Genomic DNA, 16,255 nt, shown 5'->3' on the forward strand with positions numbered 1-16,255 from the left:
ACAAAGGAAAGTACCTTGCAGAGCTGGCCTTCTTGAGGGAGCACACAACTGCCACTGAAGGGTGGAAACAGAAATCCAGCTCATTCGGAATTTCCTAGCCCTCCAAACATAGAGTTGAAACCTGGAGGGAGGAGAGGATTGCAAAGTCACAGCCCTAGTGTAGGCACGAGAAGTTCAAACATGCTAGTTTAACACTGGGACAGTAAGGAAGAGGTAAGCGCTGGGGTTTAGCGTGTTACTGATAAAGAACAATGGGAGACATGCAGCTATGTGGGTATGTTTATAGTTTAGTGGCTGAGAGCAAGGTTGGTGGTGGAAGTCCATGTGGTTTGTACCTTGACCCTATCCCTTAGTACTACTATGTGGTTTAGGGCAAGGCTTCTGTGAGACCACATGTCTCATATTGAAAAAAAAAATGCTTAAAACATTGCCTGGTATATAAGAAGTGCTCAATAAATACCAACTTATGCTACTATTGTTACTATTTTTAAATTTTCTCTTGAAGTTCTAACAAGGCTAATATTTGCTTAAAATACTTCAGTAATTCCTCATTTACCCCCAAGAACTTCAAGTTCTTAAGCACATCCCACTGGGGAATTCCAGATGGCCTCTTCTCTCCCCATCACTCTGCTCAAACTCCCATAGAGCTCCAGCTTCACTTAAGGCTCTTTGAGGTAACTTCTTTTACATCACTATACACTCTGTGCATTATCCTCTTACATCACTGTACACTCTGTGCATTATCCTCTTACATCACTATACACTCTGTGCATTATCCTCTTACATCACTAACACTCTATGCATTATCCTCTTACATCACTATACACTCTGTGCATTATCCTCTTACATCACTATACACTCTGTGCATTATCCTCTTACATCACTAACACTCTATGCATTATCCTCTTACATCACTATACACTCTGTGCATTATCCTCTTACATCACTATACACTCTGTGCATTATCCTCTTACATCACTATACACTCTGCATTATCCTCTTACATCACTATACACTCTATGCATTATCCTCTTACATCACTATACACTCTATGCATTATCCTCTTACATCACTATACACTCTATGCATTATCCTCTTACATCACTAACACTCTATGCATTATCCTCTTACATCACTATACACTCTGTGCATTATCCTCTTACATCACTATACACTCTATGCATTATCCTCTTACATCACTATACACTCTGTGCATTATCCTCTTACATCACTATACACTCTATGCATTATCCACTTACATCACTATACACTCTACACTTACATCACCATACCACTATACACATCCTCTTCCTTCTGCTGGAAACTGTAGTAAGGAGGGGCTGCTTGTTGGAGCAACCTGGCTAGCTTACACCCCAATAACTACTCAGAAATTGTATTAATTAAAGTACTGCTTGACCCATTATCTCTAGCATCTTATTGGCTAACTTTCATATCTTGCTTTAACCCATTTCTATTAATCTGTGTATCACCACAAGGTTGTGGCCTATCAGCAAAGGTCTAGTACGTCTATATCCGGCAGCGGATCCATGGCATCTCCTGACTCTGCTTTCTTCCTCCCAGAATGTAGTTATGTCTTCTCCGCCTACCTAAGTTCTGCCCTATCAAAAGGCCCAGGCAGTTTCTTTATTCATTCACCAATGAAAGCAACACATAAACAGAAGGATCTCCTACACCATTTCCCCTTTTCTGTTTAAACAAAAATGAAGGCTTTAACATACTAAAATTACATATAACAAAACAGTTATCAAGCAAGAATTGCAGTTACAACATTTATATCTACTTTATCTTTTATCATAACTAAGGACAACTATAACTATAAATTCTTCAACTCCATCAAAGACTCCAGAAGGATATAATATTACCTAAGTAAACAGGAAGTGCATTGTAAGCAACTTCCAAAATTCTAGAATTGACAGAGACATCTTGCTTCCTGGACAGTCACCCAAAGTTCTTCTGTACCGTTGGGGCATCCATTTCCAGCCTACAGGCCCCTAGTATCCAGCAGACTTTTCCATGAAGCAGGAAAAATTAAAGACAGTTCAGTCACTTTCTTCTGTATCCTGCAGAATGTCTCGCAGACTCTTTCATAAAGCAGGAACCCCGAAGGATCAGGAAACCCTTCCCCCTCCTTGCCTGGCTGATAGCTACTTGTCCATAGATATGCTCAGACATCACCTCTCCCGAGAGTTTCCCTCCCTCCCCTAACAGGATCAGCTTGGCTTAGGTACCCCTCCCACAGGCTCTTACTTGCCATGTCCCTCTGCACCATATCCCTTATCTAATTTCACCAACACGTTTTCCTTCTCCTTCTCATCCCACAGCATCTTTTTCTTCCTCCAAAATATCATAAGTATCAAGAGAGATGCTGCAAAAGCAAATTCTTGGACTTTTAGAAACTTTTAAAATGAGAGCTTTAAAAGATGAGGAGACTTTAAGATGAGAGGACAATGGCTGGAGAGACGGTTCAGTGGGTAAAATGCTCGCCTGGAAAGTATGAGGACCAGAGTTCAGATCTCCACATAAAAGCTGTGCAGGCATGCCAGCTGCCTGTAATCCTGACATTCAGGAGAAGATTCAGGAGTATCATGAGGCAAGCTGCCTACTAGACTAGCTCATTGGTGAACCCTGGGTTCAACAGAGACACTATTCCTCAATAAGTAAAGCAGAGTACCATTGTCAAAGAAACTGAATGTTGACCTCAGGCCTCCACATCTATGGGCACACATGTAGCATAAACTCTCTGACTCACACATGTGTACCTACACACATATAAGCACACCATACACATTTACACAAATATAACGATTTCTAAAACTGAAGGGTCTTAAAAATGAAGTGATCTACAAGATTCAGCATAGTAAAGAATTGGGGCCCAAATAAAAGCAATCTGGGCTTCCATCGTGTCTCCACCCTCTTGGGAGTCCCTCTTAGGGCCCCCCTCCCGGGCCCTTCTCTCCCCCCTACCCATGTGAGGGCCTGGACTCACTTCCTTTCTATTTCTCCAGCTCTCCCACAGTGAGTGAGAAAATGTCAGGAGTCACATTCTTCAGTGACCTAGGTTGTGAGGCTGTCACATGATCCTGCTGCATTTCCTGTGAGCACCCATTAGGCTGAGTCTGATCCTCAGCAGGAAATTCTGGGTAGTCAAGATCTTAGGTCTTTCTAAGCAGTTTAGGATGCTCAGTGGTAAGCGATGCCACGGTTTTCCTGATCTAGACAATGCAGAGCCTGTGGGTCTGACTAGCAACCCTGGATTACTATACTCCCTGTCTTTCCAGCCCCTAAACAGTCCACAGGGCCCCAGGTAATCCTTTAAGTACCCCATGATGGAAACACCAATGAGCTACACACTGATTAGAAACTTGATAGTTCAGGGTCAATCAGCTCCTCAGGGTAGAAGTAGGAACCCAAAGGAGCTCCAGCCAACAGGTGCTGGGGTCCCAGAACACTAGCAAGCAGCTGCTGTTTCTGCTTCTCCTTATTCTCTTTTGTGCTTTGGTATTTTCCAGTCTGACCACAGAAAAAACATCAAAAGTGGATCAATAGGCCAGCTAAAGACAGAAATCCCACATCTGAGTAAGATTTTACAGTGAACAAGTCATGAGTGACCTTCGTAAAATCTTTACCAACTTGTTCCCACAAGCTGCCAGTAACTTAGCACAAACAGAAGCCCCAAGCTACCCAAGGGAATCCCCGTTTCTTTCTTTGGCATTTAAAAGCCTCCCCCGGAAAAAAATCCAAAAGTAATATTAGGAGAAAAAGAGGAAGAAAAATTTTAAGGTGGGTTCAGTCCAGGAAACCACTTGCCCCATGAGCAAGAGGACCTGGGTTTGGATCTCTATAGTCACATAAAAAATCAGGTGGTGTACACCTGCAGGCTGGAGGTCTAGAGACAAGCAGAGAGACCTGTGGAAACCACTTCAAAAGACAAGGTGCAGAAGATAGAGCACAATACTTTGACATCAGCCTCTGGCCTTTATACACATGTGAAAACACACATACATGTTGTAGAATATTATTTTAACTATGTAAATATGTGTTGCATTGGTTCATGCTGTAGAACATTACTTTAACTGTGTGAAGGTGTGCTACTTTTGTCTATGATACACTTATTTAATGATATAAGGATGTGTGTTTAATTATGTAAAGACGTGTTGCGTTTGTTTCACCCTGACTGCCTAAGGCACCTGATTGGTCTAATAAAGAGCTGAATGGCCAATAGCTAGGCAGGAAAAAGGATAAACAGGATAGCAGGCAGAGAGACTAAGTAGGAGGAGAAATCTAGACTGCAGGAGGAATAAGAGAAGGCAAGGAAAAGGAACATACCCAGGGCAAGAAGCCAGGCAGACACTAGACAGACAGACAGAGAAGCAGTGAAAATAAGATACACAGAAGTAAGAAAGGTAAAAAGGCGAGAGACAAAGGTAGATAAAGAGAAACAGATTAAATAATGTCAAAAGAGCTAGCTAGAAACGTGCCTAAGCTAAGATGAGCATTCAAAATTAATAATAAGTCTCTGGGTCATAATTTGGGAGCTGGTTGGTGACCCAAAGGAAGAAGCCTGGTGTACACACACACATATGTGTGCACTCACAGACTGGCGCATACATACTTGAGAGCAAAGAGGATTATTTCTAATTACTTGAACATTTATTATTTGTGTCATGCCAAAAACACTTTTTTTTTTTTGGCCAGGGTGTGGGCAATAAACATAAAGGTAAGTAGATCATTATTTCCACTCTCCCACGATTTAGACCATCCATTAGTTGAAAACACAACCAAAACCTTGTCCATTTATTACGCTGCTAGGATGGATAGGGTTCCTGCTCAGGCATGCTTAGGAAGGATGTATCCTATGGTATGTGTTCTTGCAAGACACCTTTCAGCCTAGTACGATTCCTTTATGCCAAGAAGTCCTGGACATGGCTGTGGACTGCAGACCACCTGGGGCCCAGGCTCCACCTCAAGCACATCTGCTCACTTCCCTCACTGGACTGCCATCTCTGAAAGGCAGGAGTTTTGCTTGGAGAGGAGTCAGGGGGCCCACAGGAATGGTACAAAAGACAGGTCTCGGCCTAATTGTTTACATATACACTTGCTTTTCTTAATGTTCTCTTTGCTAATGGTTCTCTACTTTTTTTTTCTAAACTCATTTTTTCGGAGTCCCCATACTGTGTTTGCTTTCCCTTCTGCCATGGATTGGCTTCTTATAGTTAAAGAGTTGACAGCAGCGCGTGATAAATCAGGTTGTCTAGTTTTGTGCCTTGTCTTCTTCCATTGCTGGCTATGGCATTAAGGAAGTGATGGGACCTCTCTAAGCCTCACCTTCTACATCTACAAAATGAAGTTACTATGAATGCTTAGCCTGTTACTTGAAAACAACAACTTTGTCAGGTTCTTAGCCAATGTCTCCGTGACAGGAGCTGAATATCTATTAGCTTTCTATAATGCTACTTTTGACATTGATATTATTATTGGTATCAGTAGAAGTGGAGTTTTCATGGCATAATCTTATATCAAGGAACCTGGATGATTCTTACAACTTTAACCCCAGCCTATCTGTACCAAACATGACCCTGCAGTCACAATCCCTTGATAAAGCACTGAGAAATGTTTAATGTATAACAAGATACTGAAGACAATGTTGTTAAACTTGCCTCCTAGCAAATCGAACTAGGTAATAATTTTCCCTTGCTCCTTGAGATATCCTATGAGCCTGCCTTAGTTAAGAAAATTCTTAATGCCAGGGTATTTCTATGTAGTCTCAGCTCATCTGGAATTCATAATCCTTCTTCCTCTGCCTCCTCAGTCCTGGTGTTCCAGGCAGGAATCACTATTGCCTAGCAGTAACAACTTTTTAATTCCTATATGTTTTGTTATTATTGCTGACATTTGTGTAGAAAATATGCATCTTTTGACTTATATTTAGTAATTATCAATTAACTTCTTAAATTAATTTTTAAATTTTTATGTGAAAATTAATTAAATTCTAAAAATTAAATTAAGATCAATTAAATTAAAGTCTTGGCCTTTAAAAATAAATAATGGCCATAGAGATGGTGATGTTAATAAAATCACTTCATAGTTTATTTTCTTTCTGAGGGGCCAAGCCAGAGACTGGCAAGATGGCCTCTTGCACTACTTCCAATTGAAGATCAGCCTGGAATCCTTGAACCCTGACTTCCTCATTTTTCACCATGTATGCCTGGTAAAGAGCCAAACTTCTAAAATACGGTAGATGCCACCCAGATTTTTCACATCTGGATGTCCTTTAAGGATGCAGCCACACTCATTTGTCAAGATTAAAGATTTAAGCTTAGCTTCAAAGTCAAAAAACAACTTTGAATTTTTCAAGATACAGAAAGTGATATCCTGCCCTTGAAGGCGTGTGTCACCCTGTACATCAGAGGACAAAGGCACACTTCAGGCTCTCTGAAAAGGGACGTCAGAAGCATTCAAGCAATCTGGAGAAGGCAAGACACAGCCAGAAATAAAGATCTAGTTTATGCTGGAGTGTGATAAGCAGATTTTTACCCCAGTGTTTACCATAACTGACTGGCCCAGTGTTTTCTGCCTTTTTCTTAGTTCTCTGTCAGCACAGGACACATTTCTCCCATATGCACAGTCCCACAGACACCAACAGAATCACCCCAGCAGGTTGAGTAAGCAGTAAATAGCCATCAGATTTAGTGATGCGTTATCAGCAAGAAGGCACTATGCTTGGAACTGGGAAATCAGAGGAGAATCTGAAGCTTGTCATTTCTTACTGAAGAGAAGAAGGGAAACAGCTAAACAAACCCCCAGGGAACAGTGGGAGAAAGCAGGAGCTCTGAGACCAATTTCAACCTAATCCATCTGGCTGAGGGGTGGGGTTGGGTGAAAGAAACACCGATCTAGGGGCTATAACATACCAAGGACTTGGCAGGTGCTTACTGATCCAAAGCAAAGGCACAGTGTGGGGACCAACAAGGAAGTTCAGCAGCCAAAGTAAAAGGGCTGCAAGGAGAATAGACGGACCAGAACTGAATAATGATTCCTGTATCAGAATATTTTACTTTCATCCAGAAAGGTCTAAAGACTGAATCGTCAACTTTTTACTCAACTCATTGGTGATGATTAAATATCAATTAGGTTAAAGAAAGTTTACCGTAAGCCGCCTGTCCTGATCTATGAAAAGCAAGCTTAAAAAACATCAAGGTCAGAAAAAGTACTAGCCAAGTTTCTACTGCCTGCTTTCCAACTCTGGTGGAAAAACAAAGGCCACCAGCAAGTGTCAATCATGCAGGAATGTGCTGGTGCAGCTCTGGGGCTGGGCATTCTCCCAGCTCTCTTTTCTTTTGGTCTGGTGAGTTTGCAAACAGCCTGCTTTCTCTTGAGATGTCAGGTCTCATACCCAACCCGCAGCTTAACCAAGTGCAAGCAAGCGTACCACTGCTTTCATGAATCCTTCTCCACAGTATATTCTCCCTGCCCCACCCACGATGCCCTGGGCCCCTTAGAGCTGCACAGCTCTTTGGAGACAGAAAGTTTGCAAGAAGGGAGTCCATCTATGGGGTGGGGGAAAGGACAAATGAGGGTGTGGCTAGTAGATTTCTCTCCCCTGTAAGCTTTAGGAGGGAAAGATAGTTCATCATTTTAGGCAATCCCTTGAAAATTTTAGTATATGAGAGCAGATTTCAGATCCTTGGTCACATAGAAAGTAAATAGCATTTTTAGGTGTCCAGGTTAACATTTAGCATGGATGATAGCACATAACCCACACAGTAATCTTATAGTGTTTGTTATTGTCCTGCTCTCTCTGAATTTTCTCACTATAAACTGGGGGTTGTAGCTTCTAACAGTCATGTAGGCATCAGCAACTAAATAATGAATACCCCACAATTAGGCCAGAATCATACAGCAGGTAAAATGAGGCCAAGACTGACTTAGGTATGTGGATCTCAACATCTGCTTCTTTTTTTTTTTTTTTATTTTCGAGATAGGGTTTCTCTGTAGCTTTTTGGAACCTGTCCTGAAACTGACTCTGTAGACCAGGCTGGCCTCTAACTCAGAGATCGTCCTGTCTCTGCCTGAGTGCTGGGATTAAAGGCATGAGTCACCACCATCCAGCTTTCTTAATAGCAGTGTTGTCGTCTCCTATCCCCCCAAGTCCTTCTCCCCCTCCACCCGCTGTCCTCCTTTCCCTATCTCCCCCTCGTTGGCCCCCTGCTCTACAGCGAAACCAAAGAGGAACCAATGAGTCGCTAAACAGACGCCAGGAATCCCTCTGGCTAGTTCCCGCTACCTCTGGCTCTCTCAATGTGTCCCCTAGTAACAACCCAGGAGCTGGTTAAAAATGTTTGTGCCTAGACCCTCCACAGAGCTACAAGATGTGGAACACAGGCTCTACCATGTTTAAGTCTACCATGGATTCACAAGCCCCCGGGGCAGTCTGAGAAACACTGATTAGCAGAAGTCCCGGTCCAGGCTCCAGGTTTTCTACTCCCTCATGCCTACTACACACCAGGCTCCACAGGTGAATTTGGCTCTGGGTTCCCCCCCCCCCCCCACTGCTTTATTACTGTCTTCAACCTATTTTTCCTTTGCTTTGGTAAAGGTACCAAAGGGGGCTGAATACAGGACTAACTTCTACTGCCCCTAGTCTTGCTTAGGGAAACCCCACTGGCCATTGACTCTGAGGAGCCCTCAGGTTTTAATTAGCCTTCCCCCCTCCCCCCATCTGCCCCCAAGACCTCATCAGGACTATATCTGACCTGGTAAAAGGAACCATTTATTCAAATTCTCTCTGGAGAAAAACAGCTTTTTCTTAGACCTTGGTCCAGATCACAAGAGTCCTTTATATCCGTACCAGTTTTATTAGACTACCAAACAGGGGAGAATATGATTTTTTCCTTCACATATTTAGTTTTAAAGGTGGCTTAGTACAGAGAGATGAGGCATTCCATTGTCCAGTGACAAGAGTGACCTGTGGCTGGCATTTCCACTATGCAGAAAGCAACCAGAGTGATTATGGGTCATGGATCCTTTGTGCAGTACGAGCTGCCCTAAGATCAGGGTCATGTGACTAGTCAGCCTCTCTGGGAAGGGCTGACTCGATGCTCCTATTCTGTAAAACGGGCAGATGAGCGTCATTGCTTGCTTTCCATAGACACACACCTGGTGAAGCAAGGAGACCTGATGTCACCTAAGAACAATTCCCTCTTAGGCAATTTGCCTTTAATCAGTAGTACTTCCATTTGTCAGGGGGAGGTGAGCTGGCAGCTTTCTGGAAACTTTGACATTTGCCTTCAGGTCTCCCAGGGAGAAATGCAATGGCACTGATAGACCTTCTCCCAGGAAAAACCAGAATCCTCCCTCCCTTTGTAAAATGCCCACAGGGCAAGACTTGGTGGGCAGCCTCTGATTGTGTGCCAGGAAAGGGTGGAGCGGGTTGTACCTGCCTACCCAGCCTCCGCCGATGAAATGTCAGCCAGAAAATGAAATATCCCTCCCTGAAGCCACAATGTCATGTTTGCTGCCCATTTCCCCTTGAGAGGGAAGGCAGCCAGAGCCTGACTCAACTCCCAGGACCAGGGAGGCTCTGCAATGACTGGATGCCACCATTATTTTAACTATTATTTTTGTCTTTGAAAATGTATACATTTATCCAATGCATGCTGATCATATTTCTCCACTACCACCAACTCCTCCTAGTGCCCCTACCCTATATCCCTTCCAGATTCATATTTTCTTTTTCTCTTTTCTTATTTTTGTTATTAATAACTGAGTCTATTAATGCTGTCCTGAGCACTCTTACTTAGACCTCTGTCAGGGCTGACGTAACAGTCCTGGGAGACTGGACTTTGCCACCTTCCTCTGGATGCTCCCTTGCACAGGGCTGCATGTGTCATTGTCACCTGATGAATGGGAAAGCAGTAGGTGCCAAATTCCACTGAGAAGATGCATGTGGCAGTGTTTGACTGAGTCAGTGGCAAGAGGTGTCTGGTCATAGAATGAAGGATTACCTCGTGTTGCTGATCAGTTTCTTGCAGCCACTCTCTCTTTTCCCTGGACATCTTGAAATTTGTAGGCAAATGGATAAATCTAGGAAGCATCATAGTAAGGTAACTAAGACCCAGAAGGATAAATATCATCTGTACTCACTCATAAGTGGCTTTTAGACATAAAGCAAAAAAAAAAAAACCATACCATTCACAATCCCAGAGAACCTAGACGAAAATGAGGACCCTAAGAGACATACATGGATCTAATCTACATGGGAAATAGAAAAACACAAGAAATCCTGAGAAAATTGGAAGCATAGGGATCTTGAAAGAGGACAGAAGGGGGAGGGGGATTAGAAAAAATATAGCTCAATAAAAATAATAAAAAAATTAAAAAAACAAGAATTGAATTTGGACTAGGGAGAGGACTGAGTGGATGAAGCACTTGCTGTCCAAACATGATAAGCTGAAAATAAAAGACTCTTATCAGAAGAATATTTGTATATAGCTTCAATAGGAAGGACACAGTCATAGGGAATAATCTAGAAGCCTCAGGCCCCACTTGGTTTGGATGATGCAATGCATTCTTCCTCTCTTAATGCACTTAGAAGTCCGAGACCCTTATCTACATGTACTATGGGCAAACACCTCACTCCAAACAATGTATCTAGTTACTGTTAGCAACCTAGAACCCCGACCTGTGTCAGCTGCATGCACATCTTACTCTAAGCAATGGAAAAGTTTCTCTTCCCCTTAATGACCATCAAACATAGATTCTATTCAATTATACTGTGTTTACGTCAAGGTAAGTGAGTAGGAAGGCCAATTGGCCTGAACTGTGGCTTTTGTTTGTTTTTGTTTTTTTGTTTTAGTTTTTTTTAAAGATTCATTTTTTTTTACTTTATGTGTATAGGTGTTTTGCCTGCATGTATGTCTGTGCACTACATGTGTACAGTGTCCACAGAGGCCAGAATAGGACATTAGGTCTCTAGTTACAGATGGTTGTGAGCTACCATGTGGGCGTTAGAATGAAACTCAAGTCCTCTGGAAGAACAGTTAGTGCTCTTAACCGCTGAGCCATCTCTCCACCCCGTGAACTACTTTTGAAATTAGGCACAAGGCAAACTATGGCCTCATAATAAACTTAAGGGAAAATCCCCATTTACCTTATTATCCTTATGCATAATTGGGCATTCATATGATTAACATTAGATGCATTATGGAAAGAGACATGCACAGGAAAAAAAGATTACATAACTATCTGCCAATCAAATTAGTGAGTTGCTCACACTATGCCTCAGCTGTTACAACCAAGTTCCCAGACTCTTGAATCCTAGTGAAGGAAACACTGAACAGCAGTCATGGTGCCTTCACGCATGTGGCTTGTGGTCAGGCTGTCTAATTTGTACTATTATTTCACTCTGAATAAAGGTTTCCTGCTACTTTGCCATCACATGTACTCTTATTGACTTCTTAAATAAGATACCAAAATTCTAGAAACACTCAGCCAAGAACCTGACCACTAAGCAAAATATCCTTTTTCACTGAAGAATAAGAAAACCATCGGCCCTGTCTAGAAAAACTCCAGCCATACTAGCTGCGAAGTGGATAATAAAGGCCAAAGAATGAGCAAGCAGGTAGGAGTAGAGACTACAGAAGTGTCAGGGAGTGTCCCTAAATCATAAAACCAGACCAAGGACAAATTCTCCAAAGAATGGTGTGATCACAGAGTACACACAAGTTAAGTCTTTGGAGCCAAGTATTGGAGAATCCATCTGTATAGTATGGAAAGTGTCTCATGGAAGTCTGGGGACATTTAGTTAGTCCGGCTACTAACTGGAAAATTAACTTTAGGAGAGAGAACACATAGAATAGAGCCCTTCAACATACCAATGGTTAGGTCATTGTGTTTTCTATAAACCTTGGGTGAGATTCAGTTGGATTGAACTAAAACAGATCCTTATAGATTTCCTGAGTTACTGTGAAACAGGGTCTTATCTAACTTGAAGGGGGAGGTATTTTAGATGGCCTTTCCACTCTGTGGGAGTTGTACCTTTGTCCCAAAGAGCAGCTACTCTTCTGAAGTCGATTGTCCACCAAGCCAGTCCATTATAAGAGCAGCCATGCGTGTAGCATGCACCCTTTCAAGCCTGACTCTTGAAGTATGGGTTCTCTTTCAAGTGGATGAGCTTCAAAATGACCTGAGGCAAAGTCTAGCCATAGCCAACCTTGCTAAAGCTGAATGCATTGTAGCCAGAGACTACTTCATTTAGGGACCTGGAGAGGTAGGGACAATCTCTTCAGGCTGAGGAACATTGTCTGAGTGGTTGAGGTGTTCTTTATTTGTAAGACTGTTATAATTAAGACCCCCCCCCCCAGTGACTCCTACAGCTCGTGTATAGAAGATTTGGTCTCTAACACAGTGGCATTCAGAGTGTTCAAAGATGGGACCTTTGGGAGGTAACTGGATCATGAGAGTTCTGATGTTATTAATGGTTTGGTCCATTTATGGATTCTTAATGGGAAATTGAGAGGTGGTAGAAACCCAAGGAAGTATGGGAAGAGAGAAGCAGGCCATTGAAGGCAAGAACCTGAAGGGTACATTTTACCCCTGCCTCCGGGCTCCAAGCCTTTACTTCCTGGCCAGTGGAGATGAGTAATTTCCGCTGTTCTATGCTTCTGCCGTGATGAGCTACCTCACTGTAGGTCCAGAGCTTCTGGGTCAGTCATGTGCTGAAAACACTGAAATTATGAGCCAAAATAAAGCATCCTGTTTTAAAGCGGGTGTTTCCTGGGTGTTTTGTTACAGCAACAGAAAGCTGGCAGACACAGGCATTTTCCTCCACACTGGCAAAACAGACGCATTTGGCAAATATTTCACACACCCGCTGTGAGAGTTCCTGATACTACACGTGAGTAGCACTTTGAGTGCCTGCTAAAGCAAGATGTTGAACTAAGAGAATTTTGTAGCCATCAACCTGACTGACAGTCCTAACAGTTCCTCGTGAATAGCGAAGAGAACTAGGCTTGAAACAGATAGGGCTGTGAACTATCCAGCCAAAAAGGCAAAGTGGCCCCTCAAGCTAAAATGCAGTCTCAGACACAGATCTCTCCAATTATGGCTAGCTAGGCACACTTATGATGGTCTCCTTCAGAGAGCTTGTTACTGGTAGGTGGGATGTTCACTTCTCTACCTGAATGCCTATCACAGAATGTTCCAGGAATAACCCAGTGGGCAGCTCTACTTTTAGACATTAGACAAAAAGAACCCCCAAAATAAATTTGACCCCAGACTCTATCATTAATTGCACAGTCTGTTAAGAAAAGGAAGTTTTTATTTTGTTGATTATACCATTTGGGTTCAAGAATAAGTTGAGGTAGCCAGGTGGTGGTGGTAGAGGCAGGCAGATCTCTGAGTTTGAGGGCAGTCTGGCATACAGAGCTAGTACCAAGACAGATGAGACTACACAAAAAGACCCTGTCTCAAAAAAAGTAATAAATAAAATTAGTTGAGGTTTCCTAAGTGCCAAAATTTGCCTTACAGGCTTCAGTGAATTTGAAAGTGGGAGAGGGGAAGAAGAAATTGAGTCACTAACAAAGAATGATTTATTCAAAGTCTCTGGGTATAGGGATGTCAAGATTTGAAATCTTTTATTAGTCAACTTTTTATACCTATAACAGATACCTGCAATATCAGTGTGTAAAGTTGTCTTGGTAGTTCTGTACCTGATTGACCTCTGCTGCTCTCGGTCTCTGGTGAAGCAGTACAGCATGGGCTAGAATGCACTCCGGAGCAAAACTACTCATCTTGATAGCAGGAAGCAAAACAGGAATGGAAGGGTTTGGTTTCTCTAGCCTGTCCAAGGATGCAGGCCTCAGTGGCCTAAATGCCTCTCATTAGGCCCCACTTTTCAACATCTCACAATTGCTACCGCTCTGGAGACCAGATCTGTAAAAACACAGGCCTTTGAGGGGAGTTCAAGGCTCAAGCAACAGCACTTCCTATGGAGACTCACTAGTGTCAGCAGCTTTTCTATGCATATTTTCTGGAACACTCATCCGTATCTCCTAAGAAACATCAACTGGAATAATAGTATCCTAAATCTCCTCATGAGGTAGGACAGTTAGAGCCTAAAGAATGGCAGCCAGCGAGACCTGCCCACATAGCCTAAGAAGGTTAGTGGGGGAAACCCAGAACAAGGTAAAGCAGGAACACTGCATGTATGTATCCTTTTTTCTTTAACTTTAAAAGAAAACCCAGCCTGTGAGAATAGCACTAGTATGCTGCTGTGGACTTGAACCTGAACCGCTTAGACTTGTGTAGGGATCTTAACTCAGCTGCTGTTCTTGGATCTTCTAGCATATGCACAAGGAGACCATGCTTCCTGGAGGCAGCCCCTAGCCATTGACTGATGAACCATGCAGGGACCATTACGGCCCACTCATTCCATGTAAGATGAAGGACTCTCCCTGTAGGTGAGTTTGGCTTGACAGCAGCCTATCAATTTGACCAAAAACTGTTTTTAGTTCAAAGATCTTTCTGACTTCTCTTCCTTTGCCCCTACTAGGTTGGTAAGCCTGAGATCATAGTCTGCTTGTTCTATTTACCTTCTCCTGTGTCCCATCCCTCTTTATCTTTCTCACTGGCTTTGATTCCAATAAATCTCTTACACTAAGAACAACTTCTCAGAAACCTGAACTAACATGTTCAATGAAAACTGTGTGTGATTATCATCAACAATAATCTAGTAATTATATTTTTCTATTAAAGATACTACCAGAAGTGAAGGGTAGAGAAAGAATATTAAGAGAAACAAATCTTGGTTTTTTCCACCAGGAAGCCATTCATTGACTAGGTACCATGAGTCCCATAGATGAACAATGATGAGCAATAGAAAAAACAGGGCATACTTCTATTAGCATAGTGTCATTACCTGTTTACACAATACCTGTATCTCAGCAAGACTGATTTTTTTCCCAACTGTAAGATGCACTCTCTGGCTATGAAATGATAGTAGCGAGTCAAACGAAGCATCATTTAAAACAAAAAAAAAAAGAAGATTCTAGAAGACAGCATGTATCATATGTAATATGACAGTATGAAACTTTTATATGTGCACATTTTAAACCATCCACACACATATACGTGGACAATGGTTTCCACTGTAAAATGTGCTTGTTATGTCAGTTAAGAACGGAATCGCGGGTTAGCCCTTGTGCTCCTTACAAGCAGAGGCAGTGATCTAGGGCTGTGTCCCAGCAGACTCTGAATAGCTGGAGGTTCTCAACAGTTATTTATTGATGGTGTTTGCTGAGTAAGGAAAGAGAAAGTCATCTTTCTCTTTAAGAATAGGCTCCATTTAGAAAAGTAGAGGAAGAGAAGGAGGAAGGACATGCCAGAGCTATGACGTAATCGCAGACTCAAAGGTCGGAATACTCAGGTCTTTTTCAGTGAACTGGAGGTTCCATGAAGACAGTGGATCTCTAGATTAACTAATCTATCTGTACAGGGAGAAATTAAGGAAGGAAATGGTGGTCAGAAATTAATATCAAAATGACTGGTAAGCTTCCCCAAGCATGGCTTTTTTGTGATGAAGTAATTAAGTAATAATGTAAAAACCACATACGTGCAGAATGGGGGGTTATTTCATTTAAAGATCTCAACCCATATTTCTTTTTTAAAGATTTTAAACATTTTTACTTTATGTGAGTTAGTATTATGCCTTCATGTATGTAACTACACCACATACATGCAATGACTTTGGAACTCGGAAGAGGGTGTTGGATCCTCCTGGCATTGGAGTTATGGTGGGTTGTGAGCCACCATATGGGTTCTGGGAGCAGAACCTTGCTCTTCTACAAGAGCAGCAAGTACTCGTAACTGCTGAGCCGTCTCTCTTGGCCCTCAATTCATACTTTTGTTACAGACTTGTCATTTCAGACATTCTGGGAAGCAGAAACAGAGAGGCAGCAGTATCTTCACCCAATAGATGGCAGTGAGGTTTCTGAATTCTGCACCCCCGAAGTGAGCCAAGTTAGACAGCTGGTCTGAAATGTACTTACTCTATGTAGGCTTCCTCTTCTAGAGCCCACTGTGCCTATAAATGTGTACAGACGCTCCCAATTCCTATTCAGTATAACTATAGGTGTTTCTCTTTTTTTCAAGACTTAAAAAATATATTTTATTTACTTAATTATTCTCAGTGGGAGTGGCTCAAGTGCTGCTATTCCTTTGTGGCAGTCGGAAGACA

The sequence above is a fragment of the Chionomys nivalis genome, chromosome 5 (assembly GCF_950005125.1).
Source record: "Chionomys nivalis chromosome 5, mChiNiv1.1, whole genome shotgun sequence".
NCBI lineage: Eukaryota > Metazoa > Chordata > Mammalia > Rodentia > Cricetidae > Chionomys > Chionomys nivalis.